Source organism: Helicoverpa armigera, chromosome 11 (assembly GCF_030705265.1).
Source record: "Helicoverpa armigera isolate CAAS_96S chromosome 11, ASM3070526v1, whole genome shotgun sequence".
NCBI lineage: Eukaryota > Metazoa > Arthropoda > Insecta > Lepidoptera > Noctuidae > Helicoverpa > Helicoverpa armigera.
In genome coordinates, this window is record NC_087130.1 from 2,202,673 (window position 1) to 2,218,198 (window position 15,526).

At 34.6% G+C, this 15,526-nt stretch overlaps 1 long non-coding RNA gene across 1 annotated transcript; it reads right to left on the reverse strand.

Moving 5' to 3' along the window:
• Positions 1 to 11,822: 11,822 nt before the first annotated feature.
• LOC135117466 (uncharacterized) lies at positions 11,823 to 14,606 on the reverse strand. Its single transcript, XR_010276927.1, has 3 exons — positions 14,476 to 14,606; positions 13,527 to 13,584; positions 11,823 to 11,960 (listed from the first exon to the last, which is right to left on the reverse strand). It is a non-coding gene; the product is annotated as an uncharacterized LOC135117466 (long non-coding RNA).
• Positions 14,607 to 15,526: the final 920 nt, after the last annotated feature.

The window sequence follows — 15,526 nt, forward strand, 5'->3', positions numbered from 1 at the left end:
ATTTAAAATTATAAAAAAATTTAGATGAGGTAGTTAAATATTATGTTTTATGGATCAATTAAAAAGGGCACTAAAATGTAAATTTTTATTTCTGTGTGGCCTACAAACTTTTAATTTCTACAACATCTGGCTGTACAGTATCGAATAAAAAAGGCTCTTCATCCTATACTAGCTTTATTCACCGGTTACACTCGGCTCACGCTTAGGCTGAGCGGCTCTCCATAGATATTAGAATAGAATATAATTTCTTTGCATAAAATGTGGTATACAAAATGTTAATCTAAATATAAGTAATTAAAGAACATGCAAGAAACTCTTTATTATTTATTGTTTAGCAAATGTAAAAATAACGAATATAGTACTTCGGACGAAAAGCTGCAAATGTAAAAATAACGAATATAGTACTTCGGACGAAAAGCTGCAAATTTTATCCATCAAAATGAAACTTGTTAAGTTAATACTGGAAGGAGTGTTGAAAAGTCAGTAGCGAGCTTTTGATATTTTATAGCAAAGGTTCTCTTCAGGAGCCCAACCACCGAGCATAATCGTCTTAAAGTTCAATAATTTACGCTAAAATGAAGGACCTGACACAAAGTATGACGAGTTCAGGAAATTAGTTCATTAAGTAGACTTATAAAATAATTCGAAGACGTCGTAACTAACCAGCAAACAGTTTCTGAACTATAACGAACGGAAAATAAAAAGTTTGTTTTTCATAGGTTCAATTTTCATGCCCTGAATTTCTTATAAAGTGTTACTTTGGTTGGAATCTATAATATCAGTTTTCTTTTTAAGAAACTACAAACCGAACCAAATAGGTTATTTGGTAAACATTTGTTTTTAAAGGTAATAAAATCAAGAATTAAAAGCGTCTCGAGTGTACAGTGTACATTTATAAATACAATGCAGCTAAGCTAAACATATTTTTCATATAAAAACTGCCAAGGGTCTATTTTGATTGCTGTAAGTTATACTACGAAAGCATACCTACTTATGAATCAGCTCAACCCATCGTTTCATTATCTGCCCCTTCAACATAATACATCTAAAATCATCATAATCAAAGAAAAAGTATTAGCAAGAAATTTCTAAATCCTCGATTGCTTAGAAATTAATGAGAAAGATTATCTTTTTTAATAAGAGCAATAGAGTACAAAGGACTTCAATAAAACGTGTCTCGTTGTCCCCCTGTCTATCTGAAATGCAGATAAGTATACGAGATGACTTGGTCCCATGAAACAGCTGTTTAGCCACGCAACAGGTAAGTGGCAGAAATCAAAACACCATCTTAAATACTCATTGGCCAGTAATTTCATTAGGTTAGTACCTACGGCATGTCTTCTTGTTTCATACTTCTCTTTTCTTTAATAACTTCAGAAACGCAATGTGAGGCATTTATTGACTATCTATTCCCGTGAATTCTAGGTTTGTTTGTTGTGTTTCAAAAATTCATAAGTAAGAACAAGATGTACCTAAGTCTACGCAAATACGTTGATTTTGGTTTCTTAGCGACTTTTGCTAAGCATACATTTGCATTATGTTTGTTGCCTCATCGACTAATTTGACTAATGTGCTGTGCAACTTCAAGGCTTGTACTTCTATCTTTCAACTGTATGGTAATGTAAGGATCCCAAATGTTTATTGATGAGCACTCTTCATATAAGTACATAGACTCCGATCACAGCCTTTAATCACAACGTGAGCAAATAATAACTGATTGGATATTAAAATATATTGATTTGATAGGAATGTGTCTACTTTTACATAGGCCTATACCTACTTACCTAGAGTAGGTATATTTGCAAAGAACTTATGTCAAAAATCCATATATAATTCAGCTGTATGTGGATATCAGACACCTATAAGTAGGTAGGTACTCATCCAGTGACTGATTTGAAAAAAATAAACAATCTATATAGTAGATATTTTCAGATATGAGTTGGTGTTTTACAAAACATTTATGCATTTTTTATGTTTCCAATATAGAGAAAAATCGTCTCACAATATTCGTTATTTACCTCCGGTAATAAAACAGGTAATCGCGTGTTACAGCCTCAGGCTAACCATATTATTGTAGACATCTTTGAACAATATTATTTTTACTAAAAGAACGTAGATTTTAACCAAAATGTTGGTTTTCTTTCTTAGAGAGCCCGTTCAACTCTCTTTGATACATTTTACTAAAATATTACCTTTTGATGACCGGGCTTCTTGTTGGAAATATCCTTTCAGTTTTGCTAGGAAAATTATAAGGCTTCAAACCCCATTTTCTTTTAGGTAACGGATATTTACTGGAGGTAATAAATTGGCTGGTGATTGTTTTCTAGGATTTAGTTTGACTATAAAAAATTCGTGGTCAATTGCTTTCAAAATCGTCAAAACATTAAGCAAATCTTGGAATTGAATTTGTGTTTTTTTGATAGATAAATTATTCCACTTTCGGTGGCTAAATCATATGAATATCAACTTTTCCAATCCGAGCCTGGATTCTTCAAAACTATGTAAAACAAGCCCGAAAAGAGGCTGAAAACTAATAAATATGTAAATGACCAAACTTTTGTACACCCGCCATGGCCGCCATATTCTCAATTAAAAATGGCCGTTCCCGCCAAAATGTTTACTTACTCCAAGTTTGGAGCCGTTCTCAATCAAGCTTCGCTAAAACGAAACTAATTAAATTTTATAATAAAATATTTTCGTGATTAACGAACGCGAATCTCAGAGCAGACATTTTTAATTACTTCAGTTGGTTCAGACGGTGATAATGTCGATGAGATATTGGATTTTCTGTTGCTATGCGCTTATCCGTGATTTCGTAAACAGGAACGCACAAAACAATGTATAAAACAGGTGGCTAACTTGTAATTAGGAATTTAAATTAGGCCTATTTGATGTTTAAGTCACAAAGTGCAATAAAAATAATTTACTCATTTAATGAACAAACTTGCGCGCGTTTTATAATAAATACTCTTGACTTCTTGTTGTTTGCTGCTGCCTCGAATAGGTATATGTAGGTAGGGCCCATAGTATATAATGAATTCCATTTCGCTCCACCTGTTTCATAAGATTGATTTTCAACAAAACAATATCCTTCCCCTATGATTTGTTTGTGTATTTGGTACAAGGCATACAACAGAAAAATATTTGGAATTCTGTCCTTGTATACAACAAACAGAATAAAACTGTATCAGATTTATCGTTGCGAAGCAGGCGTCGTGATTTGAGTCTAGAATATTTTATATAATCTGCCAAGCTGCTTGGATAATACCAAGTGATGCCGTAAGCTCTGAAAAAAAGGTGAAAAGTGTAGGGGAAAAATGAGGGTTAGGGGGAAAATATTATTATATATTTTTCTTGCTTTCCAATACCTGAGAGAACTATATTTTTTATACTTCTTCACAACTGGTTTATAGGTCTGAGTTTCAGCGTGATTTAATTTGTCTTAGTGTGCATCTCCAATCGTTAAGCGTACAGAATTTGGTCAATGTCTCATCAAGTTAATAAAACCTACGATACATATTGAACGGCCAGATATTTGGTAATAGCCCTAAATCTAGAACATCTGAAGTACATTCCTGGGCATAATAACGTACAGAGTTATTACGCAATCTGTCGCACAAAGGTCGTCTAACGGTCGCCTAATCTTGTCTATTCAATATCTATGCTCACAACTAATATCCAAATATACCTGGACTACACTGAACTAAAACCTTATTTTAGGAAAAATAAAAGGCAAGTCTCTATGGGCACTTGTCTGTATTGTTCTTAATATGAACATTTCAAGGAGTGTCTGTGTTCGTGTAAGTTTGAATTCGGAATCTACACGAATAAAAAGGTAAAGCCTGATTATCTGTGGAATCATACTTTTATCTTCAAAACTAGGGGATCGATTGAAATGTTTTTAATTTTCCTCATGTGTTGTGGTCATTATGCCTACCTATGAGTGAGTCCATGAGCAGAAATTGTAAATGAAATAAGCTATCATACATGATGTTAAATCCCTCGACAGTTGTTATAGTTAAATATTTGCTTTACTTTGTATGCAGCAGATTAATATGGAAATGTAGCAAATAAATTATTGCAATATTGTTCTGAAAATTCCATAAATTATGTGTGATATTATGTGAAAATTACTTTAAGGGCAAATTTTTCAATCGCCAAATAACTTTTATTCGAAGAATCTGTTTCACGTCTTGACAGCTTTTGTGTTTAAAATATGTCAAACCGATTAGAACTTAACTGATGATTGACAAATCGGCTCATAATTTATTTGTAGTGGCAACTAAAGCATAAGAAGTCGTCAAATCGTCTTATTGACCAATTGGCTGCAGTTTGACGGCGATTATGTTCTATATCATTAAAAAATGCAACCCACCCTAGACGGTGAAATGTAGAAGTTTTGCACTTGAAAGATCAAAATCGTATTCCAAGGTTAATAAATAAAATGGATTCCTAATATAATACTTGACACGACTACCACGAAATGAAGCTTAAACTGTAGTGTCCGTGGAGTGGACTGGAAAGTTCATCATTGCACTGCGTGCGCACTGTTGTGTACACTGTCTCGTGCTGTTGACTCGCCTTCAGCTATCCCACTTCCCGGAACTGTCCTAGTTATAGGACATGCTTTACACTCACTCTAGTTGTTAAGGTCGTATTCGAAAACTATGCTTAGAAAGTAAGAAATATTTACTTAAAATTACTATAAGTTCTGTACTTGGTATGTAGTATTTAGTAGCTGGGTTGAGGAGTGACAGTATGCTTGGTAGTTCAAAAAGGTTCAAATATAAGGTAAGTAATTAAAATAGATACCTAGCATAATACTTAGGTACCACTAAATGAACCGTAAACCGTAGTAGAGAGTTCATCATTGCACTGCGAGCAACTGTTGTGTACACTGTCTCGTGCTGTTGACTCGCCTGCAGCCATCCCACTTCCCGGAACTGTCCTAGTTACAGGACATGCTTTACAGTCACAACAGATGTTACAGTCGTATTCAAGAACTATGCTTAGAAAGTAAGGAATATTTACTTAAAATTACTATAAGTTTTGTACTCGGTACGTAGTATTTAGTAGCTGGATTGAGGAGTGACAGCATGCTTGGGAGTTCAAAAAGGTTCAAATGTAAGGTAGATAAATTAAATAGATACCTAGCATAATAGGTACCATGAAATGAAGCGTAAACCGTAGTAGAGAGTTGATCATTGCACTACGAACGAACTGTTGTGTACACTGTCTTGTGCTGTTGACTCGCCTGCAGCCATCCCACTTCCCGGAACTGTCCTAGTTACAGGACATGCTTTACACTCACAAGAGATGTTACTGTCGTATCTATTCGAGAATTCTGCTTAGCTTTAACATCACCACATATTTTAAAACAAAGTCGCTTTTTCTGTCCCTATGCCCCTTTGTACGCTTAAATTTTCAAAACTACACTATAGAGTAATTAAAGAGGAAGGTTTATATGTATAATAACATACATTAAATAGTAGAGAAATACTGTTATCTCGTCCGAAGCCGGAGCGGGTCGCTAGTTAAACTATAAAGATAACCGAGCTATTGACAGCAGTTTGAGGAATGGTTTACATTAACACAGTGTAACGCACCCTAAACGGTGAAATGAAAATTGTCACTTGACAGTTCAAATGCGTAATAATATGTTAATAAATAAAATAGATACCTAGCATAATACTTAGCTACCACGAAATGAACCGTTAACCGTAGTAGAGAGTTGATCATTGCACTAGGAGCGAACTGTTGTGTACACAGTCTTGTGCTGTTGACTCGCCTACAGCCATCCACTTCCCGGAACTGTCCTAGTTACAGGACATGCTTCACACTCGTACCTATTCAAGAACTGAGCTTAGCTTACTGTGGACTTATCGAAGTATATAAAAATCAGTAGGTACTGTAAATACCTGGTTTCCTTTGCATATCATCTTCTTGGAAATGAAAACTAAACCAATTACAGACCAGGTTTTGATGCTGTGCATCCACGCTGCAAACGGCGTTTATTTAGGACAGTCAAAAAATAGTTACAATGACATTTTTGTATGGTGTTGCTAACGCATTTAAGATTTGTGATCGCCTGATTTGCCTGTGAAATAAGAGGTCTATGACAATGGCTAAGAGATAGCATGTTCTAGAATTACATTACTGCCTTTGGTGCAGCTTTATCTTGACGATTTATAGAGAGTTCCAAGCGTGTTTTGTTGACCTGGTTTAAATAAACTATGTGAGATTCGGCTGCAATTTGATAAAGCTTGGCTTTTAAGTTATTACCGTGCGGGCTGTATTTTTGCTTCACTACAAAGAATACTTAAACTGCAGCCTGAATTTAAGTTTTTTCGATGGTCCGACTATCATGTTTTATGAATGTTGATTTTGATTGTGTTGACTACTGTGTGTATTTTTTTTATAAATGTTTCAAATAATAGCACGAGCTCATTATTTTGTACTCTGTACCGTAGAGACCTTGCAATATACAGAGACAGAGATATTTCAATAATTAAGGTGACGAGAAATTTTAATTAATTTCGTTAATTTTCAATAATTAACGAAATTGTCCTCAAAAATAAAATTCCAACGTTATTTAAATCAACTTTAATTAACGCCAAAAACGCATAACTATGCCAAAAACTGCTATTTCACTATAGCTACACATTTTTGCAAATCAACCTAATCCACCCATCACGTCATCCGATCATTTGCGAGAGCACTCGAAACGTCAGCATTATTTAAACAAGCTTAGAGGATCACTTAATTGTTCCATTAGTGAAACGGCATACAAATTGAGGAAGCTATTTGGTTATTAGGCTGTAAACGAAATACTTCGTGTTCAGGGTGAGCATGGAAGAAGGAATGATGAGCGGAGATGCCATAGAAAAGGTAGGTCAAGTGTCTTCTTGTAGGTCAAATGCGTGACCAAAACGATAAGTTATTAGTAAACTAACGTAGCGTTCAGGTCCATTGAGATATTCGCCAAAGATTGGTCCTAATTGCTTGTTTGATTTGTTGTAAAAAGAAAGGGGTACGAGTAATCAGTAACGTTCCTCATATTTTAAAATGAACTAAATCTATATTTACAGAATCTATATATACATAGATTTTATTGAAAAATAAACTATGAAGATAAAAAAAATATGTTCCTCGTCCCCCGGATAATCGCATTTTGGCGCTCAACTTTCTCACGAGATTATCCATTAAGTATGACATCTCCGTTCGTCATTTTGTTCTCCATGAGGGTAACTCTCTCGATGTAAGGGTAAATTGTTGCAAGTAATGGTATGGAATAGCTTCGCACATGTTAAAAGATTACTCCTGTTTCCCAAGAAGGGTAAGGAAAAGGGTTGCTAGAACGAAAAATGTTGACGTTTGAAATGGATATTTTTAAAATTACAGTTTGCATTTTGTTTATTTTTAACATGGATTTGTGTATAATTGAGGCTGTTATTCTAAAGCCAACAAATTGTGCCCATCTTGGAAAAATAAACCGAAAACTCTTAATTACTTACGCCCAATTGTTTCAGAATTTAGAAAACAATTTAGTAGTTTCTAAAGTTATAACTTTGTTATTTGAATTAGGACTGACAAACAGGCAAACATCTCTTTAAATAGATAAAGTATAAAACAGAACATATTTCTATTTCTATCCGCACATTTTTATACATTTCCACATCGCTTTGTTTTCTAATACGAACATAGTACAGCAAAAGTAATTTTCCGCACCAGCCGCGCGTCTTACGCCCATCACTCTAAATTGGAATGAGCTAGAGATGTGCAACACTCGATTACAATTGCTCACATGCTTACTCGATTATTCCAGAGAATGATTTAAGACCATTCAGATATGTAGTAGGAATAAAGTATGAAATTATGTTGGATTAACCTTTCTGATGTCCGGTTTCTGGTTACTTTTGTCTGTGGTATTTAAATAAACCGGCCAAGTGCGAGTCGGACTCGCGCACCGAGGGTTCCGTACAAATCCTGTATAGATAAAAAGTGAGTCTCGCGCCAACAGTTCAGTTTAGAACAATCATAGTTATGGTAATTTCGTGAGAGTCAAAGTAGTTAATATTTTTTATTTTATAATATAACTAAAATAATAGGCCAGTACCTTGTAAAAGTTATTTTATTATAGTTATTTATATACAACATTTTATAGTCATCTATCAGAAATTTGATTGAAAATAACTAATTATGTCTTAAAGGTCATTGGGCATATCTGACCCGCTTTGTAAAAAGTGGCGGACATGAATCAAAGTAGTTTTAAATTGTGGAGAATGGTATGACGTTTCTTTGAATATAAATATTTTATTAAAATTCCATGGAGACGAATGTCCAGGATTGTTTGAAAAATATAAAAGACAAGCAGTTTCAGAGGATTGTACAGGTTGCAATGCTAGTTTTTATTGTTAAAGACTTTTCATAAAGAAGGAAGATGCCAATTCGGATGACCAGGATCTGATGAGGATCTGGAAACCCTGAGAAATCGAGGGCAACTCTTGAATATTGTAGGCACGCATCGAGTCATAACCAGACATGTGAGTGTTTTTTGAGGGTACTGGTAAACAGTGAAGGTTTGGAGCTGATTTGATTATGGAGACTACAGAGAGTCGAGGGAACTCCTGAACGGTATGTTACAACTACCACGTGCTTGAGCTTATTTTATTCGTATTGGCGAAGACTTTCCACATAGATAGGTTTGACTGCCATTGTGGGATCGATAGCAAAGATCAGATATAGTTATGGAAACTCCTTTACAATTTATAACGTAACCTTGTCTTGGAGCTTATTTTAGGTGATGAGAATTCACTACTAACTTGGGTTAAAGCAGCCATTGCAGGAATGGGATCTTTTATTTTTGAGGGATTAATCACCTAACGAGCCCCAGTTTCAGGTTTTTTTCGAAACCGCCTGACGACTTGTAGCTGTCGAATTGTAACAACGACTTCTAGAGAGTAGGATTCGGGTCTGCTGGCTTTACGTTTCTAGAGCCTTGACAAAAGTGTAATTCTGTCCCTTTCTTGGTTTTATAAAATCTTTATTTTATTTTGTAGCATTTTGCACACAAATCTTACTTCAAACATATAAAAAAGCAACAAGAAAACAAAAGCAAGAAATAAATTAAAAAGATGTTAGGTGCATCTGTCTTGAAGTCGGTGTCTAGAGGATGCATCTATATTTATTTAACCACCGAGATCTAGACCGATGTATATAAACAGTATTCTTGTTGTTTTTAGAAGTGTGAAGTGAAAAGTTCTCGTCAATACGAATAATATAAGCCCAAACACGACGTAACTAAAACATACCGTTAGGGAGTTCTCTCGACTTTCTCACGTCTCCATCATCAGGTAAGCTCTAAACTTTCACTGTTTGATAGAATCACCAGACATACATCTGAGAATCAAGTTTTAATCCTATGCATGCCTACAATTTCTGATAGTTGCCCTCGATTTCTCAGGATTTCCATCATCAGACCCTGACCTGATGACAATGGAAATAAACGGTGAGTATACTCTTTCACTACAAAGAAATGATTTCTCAAATCCGTCAAACTTGGTTGTTTAAATTCCTCATTGAAATGAGGAAAATATTTGATGTTTACACCTGATTTGCTGTAGATTCCCATGGTTCACATTGATGCGACTAATGCCATAGTAAATCAGAGCCTTTATCATTATACTGTGCTATATTTCGTTCGTATCCGCCGTGGGTATGGTTTCCATACTAAGGTGCCCAATGACCTTTGAATGATTTTAAATTTTTCACACTTTAGAGGCAATTATATTTAAGAAGTGTTTGATATGAATTTCACTTTTTATTCAAAACTTTAATATCTCTACGCGTTCATGTGAAAAAGGGTAGGAAGTAAGTTTATAATTATTAAAAAAATATTTTATGTCATGTAAGCAAACATAATATTTTAATATTTTATGTAACTTCAAATTTATCATTTTCGCAATTTTTCCTTTATCTTTACTATATAACGTTGCTTCGTGCCGAATTTCAAGATTCTGAGTTCACGGGAAGTACCTTGTAGGTTTTGATTCCCTAGCGTGTGACGGAAATTCGTCTAAGGTTTCGGTAAAACTGCTGCATCTTTTGATCGCTTTAACTTAGAAGTTTGATTTTTTCATTGCTTAAAGTGACAATAGACCTAGGTATTTGGTATAAATTTCAGTTTGGTACCTTTATTCGTTCGTGAGAAATAAGGTAGTAAGTTTCATTTTATTAAAATATTTTTATTATATTATATAACTAAAAAAAATTGATTTTCGCAATTTTTCCTATATTTGCATTATATGATAATGCTTCATGCCAAATTTCAAGATTCTGAGTTTACGGGAAGTACCCTGTAGGTTTTGATTCCTTTGCGAGTGTCGAAAATTTGTTGAAAATATCGACATAATCGGTTGTATCTTTTGATTGGCTTGGCTTAGAAGTTTGATATTTTCACAGCTTAAAGGGGCAATAGACTCGAGTATTTCATGTGAATTTCAGCTTGATACGTCCACGCGTTCTTAAGATAAAGGGTCTTGACAGACAGACAGACAGACAGACAGACAGACAGACAGACAGACAGACAGACAGACAGACGGACAACAAAGTGATCCTATAAGGGTTCCGTTTTTTCCTTTCGAGGTACGGAACCCTAAAAAAATCTAATATAATGCCTATAATAATATAGATGACCGATTTTTTCACATCTCTTTCATTGGTTGTATGAAAGACATTGGTTTCCTTTTAATAATATCCAGCCACTTTAAAAAAATAATTGTATCGGTAACCTATGATAGTGAAAATATCTTATTATTATTGTTTCAGTTTATAATAATATACAGTTTGCACATACATTAAGCTGATTGCAAATTTCATTTTCACTCACGAGCCGCGTTTATGTATTTTCCAATTCAATTGTCACTCAAATTATTCGTATTCAAATATTGAAAATGGAAGCAATCGCTGATATTCGATTTTTAAAATAAACACATCCTAGTCTATAATGGAACCATTTTTGCTTAAATGCTAATCTTTTTTTGTAATTCAAAATAATTATGTTGGTTTGTAAATTTGTTTTGAATAGATATTGTTTTTCAATACAAATATATTTTTTTTCATGATTGTATTTGTAAAAACATCCTGGCCATTTCTTATTTCTTTTAAATATCAAAATCGAACTTCCCTTCCCACGGTTTCGCACGTTCGGCTGTCAGTCTCGCGTCGCCAAACGCAGAATATAATATGATAGCAAGCTAGCTAGATTTACCTATTTACTGAGATTACAAAAACTTCTCCAGCGAGAACTTACAATGCTTATAAAGCTTCTTTATTTCAATTTAAGAGTGTTGGCGCAAATCCTACCGGCTAATATCAAGTGAACACTAAGTTCTATTTTCAAATGGAGATCGGACAGAATTGTTTTGTGCCAGTGTTTATTCAGATTCATGGAGGTTTACACACTCACTGTTGAAATCCAATAAGAAACGCTTATATGGTGGAGTTTTAACTAAAAGAGTATTTATTACCAACTTTAAGTGAGGGACAGATTTTGCAATGAAATAAAACATTAACTTTATGTGTTGAAAAATGACTTTTTAATCCTTTTGTTTTTATTTGTTCTCGTAAATGATTAGCACATTAGTACGATGTTGTTTTAACATGTTATATGTATACCGTACCCTGACTATAAACTAGAATAAATACTTAGATTAATATCCTTAGCACATTTTTACATTTACACATTTAACATTTATAATCATCTGTCACTCCTATACTACTACATATTTTTTCTATCTACATAAACCCCTTATGCTCATCATCACACTATAAGGGCAGTCTACACACAGGCAAAGGTTCACATCCAGGACACTCCGGTGGTATGTACACGACACACTCTTCTTCATCTAGGCAGATGTGGTCGTCACATACATCCAGTGATGATAGACAGGATCTGTAGGCTGAAAAAAAAAACTATTTTAGTATCTTTCATCATCATCAATATCATCATCAGGCCTAGGAAATTCTGCCGGGGCTGGAGGATTCTTCGAAAGAGTTACCGAGGGCTTTTTTTTCCCGACGACGACCGACGTCAAAATCATCAAATGATCCCGCTGTGGGTTAGCAGCGGTGAGGGAGTGTCAGACTCTTACTGACTAAAAACAGTCGTGTTCCGTCGTAGGCCTTTTGTGTACCAGGGCCGCGGTAACTTTTTCGAACAATCCCGCAGCCCCGGCAGGCCTTGGCCCTGCTGGGCGTCGCTGGGGTGTACATAAAGGCTTAAGAATAAACATGGCAGGTTTAAATCAGTAAGAGTCTGACACTCTTTTACGCTACACCCACAGCGGGAGTTGTCATTTGATGATTTCTCATTAGAAAAAAGGCCTGGGAAGTCTGAGATGGAATAGGGGACTTTGATTTCCCGCAGGACTGGTTGTAAGTGGTCTGCGTCTATCGCTGGCCAATGATAACTTATATCTAGGAAAGATGAATGTATGTCTGTTTTTAAGAGGAAACGTCTTGGTAAAACAACTGAATTTTAGACGATTTAGATGTACTTTTTCAAATGTGCTAGTAAAAACATATGCTTCCGTTATTATAATTCGCCTTATTCGGTTCATCAGTGAAAAGTATAGATCTAAAGCATTATTGGAAAAAAAATTGTCCCACTGCTGAGCACAGGCTTCCTCTCACACGGAGAAGGGTTGAGCATTAATCACGACGCTTGCTCATTGCGTTTTGGTGATTACAGACTTTATAGTCCAGGTTTCCTCGGGATGTTTTCCTTTACCTTTTTATCAGCCATTGGTGTCTAAGATATACTTAGAAAGTACATACAAACTTAGAAATGTAAAGTAATTATTTGAAAAAATATTGTTATAATTAGTTTTCTTATAAACAACAACAATACAATACATGAAAATAAATGGCAAAACACACGTAACGCTAGATAATCACGTTACCTAACATATGACTGACGGCGTCACTCACGAGTCCATCATTTGTCATGCTCATTATACTACTTATGAATTAATAAGCCTCATTATACCCTTGAGCCCTTCTATTTAGGGAAATGGGATATTTTGTGCAGGTGTTAGGGTTGTTAAATTGGTTACAGTTACAAGAACGGTAGGGTTAGGTATGCTTAAAATAGTGAGTTTGGGAAGAATAGTGTATTTTTGTATGGTAGATTTAAACAATATAACCAGGATATTTATAGCAGCAAACAAGTTTAACATATCGTGCGTCTCAAAGCCTTGCAACAAAAGTATTATTACCATTCTATCACCACAGTAGTACAATAGATTTTGTAGGCTTAACATATTATGAAGTCAGTTAGTATTAGAAAAATCTCTGAATTGATTGAAAATTCTCTGAAGACCAAGTGGACAAGTAGGTATTACTTGTTTTTGACTGTCTTCCTGGCCTTTTGTTGCTACTATTTTCCTCTTTATTACAGCTAGGATTGAATGAAATAGCCTATGTTGTTGTTTTACTATAACATTAGGAAAACAATAGATACTTACTATCAATGCACTCGCCGTCGAAGCAGCATCCTCCACAGCATTGTTCGTGGTCGATACACTGTGAACATATTGTTTTTGTTTAATTAGTAGTAAAGGTGTGATTCCGACCCACAAAATCGATCGTCGGTCTCACCGACTGACGTGCGTCAACGTAGTCACAGTATGGATATCGAACTATTTCTACCGTAGCATCGGCCGCACGCGACAGAGAGATAGGTCGGAATGTCAGCTTTATATGCGAATTAAGAGGCTGTTAGACATTTTAGGATTGGGTACAGAAACGGGTATAAATTAAAGTCATTCCATATGGAACTCCTGACGATAATTGATCGATATATTATATGGTATCCTATATATTCAATGTTAGTATAAGTAGGAATAGTGTATCTAACAATTTGTAACGATATTTTTTTTGGTATTTTCAATGCATTTCATCAAACTAAAAACTTACTAAATATATGTATCTTAAATATGTATTTTCTATTAAAGGGAATGTTTAGAATTCAGTACCCTACATATGTTAGGTACATATTGCTCCGAAATGATATTCAAATAAATTGACTTCAGTCGAGATGCTCAAGGTTTTATCATTGAAAACATAACAAAAGTGTGAATATTTTATTAGTGTGTTACTCTGTTGGACAATAGACTCAAAAACGTGTTAAATATACGTGTTAAAACGTGTTAAGTACCTAAACGGAGAAAAACGTGATACTTATTTTGTTCTAAGACTTTTGTCACGTATTATTGATCCTTTTATATCTTTTTATAGTAGGTACTTAACTTACTATGGTTTTCATTGTATTGTTGATAAGTAAAAATGACTTAATATGTTATTTGAAATCATCAGATTGCGATTTGCTTATCTTAATGACTAATTGTTGGTCAAAAGTGATGGTGACCAAAAATGAAAAAATACATCTAAGTAATCACAGAAAATTAACCCAACCTTTTTCCCGCCAACTTTGCAATCCTGCGCACCGGCTCTCACAATCACAACACAGAATAAAACTATCACTATAATCCTCATTTTTACACTATTTCTAACATATTTCTCTATAAATACTTCTTCTATGTCTCTCTTACGTAAAAATGAATATTAGTTAATAGTGGCGAAGTGTCGTGTGTATGAAATTATGTAAAATGGCGGGACCTGCGCCTGCGACGACCTCGGCCATTGTGACCGAGTTAGCTCAGCCGGTGCACCTTGTTATTACGTGTAACGATAGCAATAGAGATTAGTTACGTCAGATTAGATTTAGATGTGTGTGCCGATGATTTAAGGATGTTTAATTTCTACTACTTACTTAGGTTCTATAATTGTTCTTAAATTACTGATGTACTATTTAATATAGGTAAAGAGTACAAAATACTATAATGCTTTTTTTTTCGTAAAAATACCCTTATATAATTTTCAAGAGTTGGAATAGTGAGGGAAATAATCCCACAAGATTACACGACAAAAGGGAAACATATTGGTATACTATTGAATGATAAAGCAGTCCTTAAAGACAGAATTCCAAAAATATTGATACGAAGGAAAAATATTCATACACGTAATAAGTCAACTAGGTAAGTGAGATGTCGAAACCAAACCACATTAAGAAGACCTCTGAATATGTATGGACAGGTCCTTTCTGTTAGCATTTTCCTTCACTCAAAGAGGGGACACAGGTCAACTTACACTGGTTTTTACTTAGTAACGCTTCAATAGTTTTGTAAAATACGGGTATTAAATATTTATTGGCTTTTTATCACAATAGTGAAAGTTCTATTGTATGTTAGATTAATTATGTCATGCTGAAATGGTTCGGTTGACAGATTTTTTGTTCAATTTTTTAAATAAATCAACCGTTCAGTTAGGAATCTGTAATTGATTACCTGTGTTATCAACTGTTCGGAAAAAGTGAATGTTTTTCATTACACTGTTGTCTATTTTTGTTCTATAATCGCTTTTTGGAAATTGAAAGCGTCGCATCCAGTTGTGGATATAAAATATT